Source organism: Mustela lutreola, chromosome 16, assembly GCF_030435805.1.
Source record: "Mustela lutreola isolate mMusLut2 chromosome 16, mMusLut2.pri, whole genome shotgun sequence".
Taxonomy (NCBI): Eukaryota; Metazoa; Chordata; class Mammalia; order Carnivora; family Mustelidae; genus Mustela; species Mustela lutreola.
In genome coordinates this window covers 56,435,750-56,440,906 of record NC_081305.1, presented here as the reverse complement: position 1 = coordinate 56,440,906, position 5,157 = coordinate 56,435,750, and positions in this window count along the sequence as shown.

The following is a 5,157-nucleotide window of genomic DNA, read 5'->3' as shown; positions in this document are numbered from 1 at the left end:
TCTGATTTCTATTTTGCTTTCTTATTTTAGGATTCTTTCTTAACTTTTCATGGTTTAAGTTACATTAAAAATGTTTTCTTGTTCCATTTTTTTCTCTCTCTCTTTCCAGGTTTTGAAATAATCATTTTCTCTATTTTTTTATGATGACTTGAAAATTTTAGTGCACAATTTAAAAAAAAAAAAGTTTCATTTTTTAAAAGTAAGCTCAACACCCAGTGTGTGGCTTGAACTCATGGCCCTGATATCCAGCATCACAGGCTGTACTGACTGAGCCAGCCACCAGTCCCAATACCCAGTTTATATTATTTTATTTTATATATATTTTTAGATTATCTTTATTTTATGGGGGGGTGGGCGATGAGGAGAGAGAGAGATAATCTCAAGCAGACTCTGCACCTAGCGGGGAGCTCAGTCCAGGTCTCCATCCCACAACCCTGAGATCATGACCTAAGCTGAAATCCAGAGTCAGTAGCTTAACTGACTAAGGCATTTAGGTATGACTGTCATGTTTTAAGGAGAGAGCCCTCCAGACCCTAGACCCCCACCTTCAACCCCAACAAAAAGCAGGACCCCAGGCCCATGGTGTCTCTCTTATAATGAGTATGTCTTGCTTTTACCCCCTAACTGAGCATGCCACAAGGCTAATACCTACTGTCCTTCAGACCTTTGCCTTCTCTACAGCCCACGTGCCCAGATTCCTCAGGACAACTCCCTCCGCCAATCAGTAGCTGCTCACCTGCGGTAAAAAGGGACTTCAGAAAACCCTGGTTAATACAAGGTTCTGGTTCTTTGGGCAACAGCCCCAGCCCCGTGACTCTTAGGTATTCATTCTATTTTTTTATTTTTATTTTTTTGTTTTGTCAGAGGCATCACAAGTGGCTCTCAATCTTGTTGATGGAAGCTGACTCTGAGGAGACTTCACCTTGCTCAAGATTATCGATCCTGTCAGGTTACAAAATTTTCCATTATGTATCTCTTGTTCACTCTCAACTGTTTTTATTCAGTGAACACATTGTGTTTCCTTCGTGTCTATATCACCAAGGACTGTGGAAGTTCCTGCGAGGATGTATCCAGGCATGTATTGTATAAGTTAAATTTCAAACTTAAAAATGTGCTTCTACTTCAGATTAGGATATAAAAAGTCACAAATTACCATTTCTCCCACTAAGACAATAATGCAGAGAGAGAAGCTCTGGAATGAGGACTCAGTAATATGAACTCCTCTGTGCAAGCTCAACCTAGGTATACATAGATCTGGCCCTATTTAGGATCCTGAGAACTTTGAGAACTGAGGTACTGGGGAGACTTCGGCCCAATCCATAGATAAATATATACGATAGACCTGAATAACACTCTAAAAGCTTTGAAATTATAAAATAGAAAAAAAGATTCAGGGACACCTGGCTGGCTCAGTTGGTGGACAATGTGACCTGTACCTAAAAAAATCTTTAGAAAAAAATCCACATTCTTCATTGCACATAAACAAGACCCAGTGTCTCATAACATAACATTCAAATGTCCGGGATACAAACTAAATTTACTCAAAATATGAGGACGAGCCACAAAAGTCTCCACTCGCATGGAAAATAACAATCAATAGACATCAGATAATGAGATGACTCAGATTTTGGGATTACCTGACAAAGACGTTACAGGAAATGCTCTAAAACTGTTCTAACAAGCAACCACAAACACACTTGCACAATAGAAAAATATGTGCAAAATAGAATATATGACATGGAAAATGTGGAAATAGAATAGTGATGGAAAATGGAAAGTAGAGAGGGAAAAGAGATAGAAAATAGAGCAACCAAATTCTAGAACTGAAAAATACAAAAACTAAAAATTAAAATTCAGAGAATGGACTCACTAGAAGAACACAGATGACAGATGACAGAAAAAATGAACTTGAAATCAGTAAGTTTGGGGTTCCTGGATGGTTAGGTCAACTGGGCATCTGACTCTTGATTTCTACTCAGGTCATGATCTCAGGGTCGTGGGATCCCAAGTCAGGCTCAGCACTCAACATGGAATCTGCTTGAGATTTTCTCTCTCTCTCTCTCCCTCAATATCTTCCCCACTCATGCTCACTCTCTCTCTAAATAAATAAGTGAATAAGATAAATCTTTTTTTAATCAAATAAATCTTTAAAGAATTTTTTAAAAAGGAATCAAAAATTGTTATGCAATCAGAACAATGGGAAGAGGAAACAATAGGAAAATAATGAAATCTCAGAGAACTATGAGGCAACAACAAAAATCTAACATTCATACTATCAGAATCCCAGAAGGAGAAAAGAAAAAAAAATGCAGATTGAAAAAAATATACTTAGGGACACCTACTTAACTCAGTCAGCTAAGTTTCTAACTCTTGATTTCAGCTGAGGTCTGTGTCTCAGTATCATGAGTTGAAGCCAAGCCCCGTGTTGGGTTCCACATTGGGGAGGCGCATACTTCACACACAAAAAAATGTGTCCCTGCGTGTATGTATGTATGTGTGTGTGTGTGTGTGTGTATATATATATATATATATACACACACATATATGTATATATATACATATATTTATATATATTCAATATACATATTTAAAGAAATATTCAAGTTTGGTGAAAAAATATAAGCCAACAAATTTAAGAAACTGAATGAATCTCAAAGAGCACAAATCTAAATAAATCCATACCCAGATCTACCATAATCCAATTGCCGAATACTAAACACAAAGAAAACAAATCTTGAAAACAGACAGAAAAATGATACATTACATGTAGGGAATCAATTTGAATGACTGCAGAGTCCACATGACAAACCATGGGAACAAGAAATAAATGGCTGAAGAAAAGAACTGTCTCTATAACCAGCAAAAATATCTTTCAGGAATGAAAGTAACATAAAGACATCTTCAGATGAGGGAAAGTTAAGTGAATCCATAGTCAGGAGATCTGCATTAAAAAAAATTGTGGGCGTGCCTGGTTGGTTCAGTCTGTAGAGCCTGCAAGTCTTGACTTCAGGGTTGAAAGTTGCACCCCATTTTGGGTATAGAAATTGCTAACAAAAATAAAGAAGTTTAAAAAAAAAAGAATCACCAAAGGAAGTTCAATGAAATTAAGAATACGAGGATTACAGGAGGATCCACAAAATTGGTATATATCAGGGCACGTATCATCGATGATACTCCTTATGGGTCCTTAAAACATACTCAGCGATTGCAAGTGAAAAACAGGGACATCTGGAGGTCTCAGCTGATTAATCATCTGACTCTTGATTTCAGTTCAGGTCATGATCTCAGAGTCAAGAGATCGAGCCCTGCCTTGGACTCCATGCCCAGCACAGAGTCTGGCTGACATTCTCGCTCCTTGTCCTCTCTCTCTGCTCTCCACATCCCCATGCTCTCTCTGTATCTCTCTCTAAAATAAACAAATAAAATCTTTCTTTAAAAAAGAGGGGAAAAACATTAAAACATTTTTCTGATTAAGACCTTATTATATACAGAGATAATGTTGAAAGCAACTGGGTCATAGAGTGTACCACGGTCAAAATGGTGCTAAGGTTTCTAGATTCCATTTTAATTAGCACACTATGGATATGAGGATGTATCTTTCCATCTCTAACACAATCACTAAAAAATACACAACCACATAGCCAAAGAAAACAAAATAGATAAATTAAGGTGGAATACTAAAAACTCTTTAAATAAGCCCTTAAAAAGCCAAAAAGGAAAGATGGGTATGCAAACCAAGAGAGAATAAACAGAAAACAAATACTAAAATGGCTGACTTGGGGTACCTCCTAACCTTTCAAGAATTCTGTTAAACGTAAAGAGCTGAACATACCACTTAACAGATTTTCAAAATGAGTTAAAAAAACAAAAGCCGGGGCGCCTGAGTGGCTCAGTGGGTTAAGCTTCTGCCTTCGGCTCAGGTCTTGATCTCAGGGTCCTGGGATTGAGCCCCGCACCGGGTTCTCTGCTCAGTGGGGAGCCTGCTTCCTCCTCTCTCTCTCTGCCTGCCTCTCTGCTTACTTGTGATCTCTCTCTCTGTCAAATAAATAAATAAATAAATAAATAAATAAATAAATAACAAAAGCCAACTGACCCAACTCTAGGCTGTCTTCTACAAACTCACTTCAAATACAAGGAAATAACTGGGCTCAAAGTCAGAGGATAGCATTACTTATGTCACGCAAACACTGGTCCAAAGGCAGCTGGGACGCATACAAAATGGCAGGGTCCAATGGCAGAACCCCAGTGGAAGGCTCTGCCTATTTCTGTGACATACCTGCCAGGAGGGCCTCCCTCACAACCACCGGATGCTCCTCCTTTTCCCCCACGCTGCTTCTGTGGACACCATTCATCCATACTCCGCCTCTGCGATCCACCGAGCTGTTCCATGAAGTTGTGTGACCCAGAATGTGCCCGTCCCTGGTACCATCCTATATACCAGAGATCAAAGGTTTTCTGCCAACTTTGGCATTTGCTTCCACTCCTGAGCTCTATTCCCTCAAGGGACTTCATCACCCTAATAGAAATAGCAACGGATAAAATGTTAAAGACACAGTGTATTTTTTTAAAATATCAAAATTTGTGAATGTCATGAATGCCCTCAACAGGGAGTTCTGTAAGCCTTTCTAGATTTCACTGTGAGCAGGTAACAGCTCAGATGTAATGTTCACTAGAATTGCTTCTCATGTGACTCAGGAGAGTTGGTCTCCCTGGGCCCTGTCAATCATAACCACACCTGGTCTTGCCTTCCTCTGCCCAGATTTCCAAGAAATAGGTCAATGGGTGAACTGGGAATTTTTTTTAAATTTGGCTTAAAAAAATATTTAGTATGATTATTGCTACTCTCTTGAGATTTTGTTGAGGGGAAGATATGAGGATACAGAAATAGATATCTGTGTAGTTACACATCAGTCCTCAATAAAGCCTGTGTGATGGCTGGGTGTTACTAACCACTTTTGTCTTGAACAATGAACTCAATGATCACATGCCCATTTATCCATTTTCGTTCTTTTTTTCTTTAAGATTGATTTAATTTATTTGAGAGAGAGAGTGGGAGGAGAAGCAGAGGGAAAGGATCTCAAGCAAACTCCGAGCTGAGTGCAGAGCCCAACATAAGGCTCAATCTCATGACCCCAAGTTGAAATCAAGAATCAGACG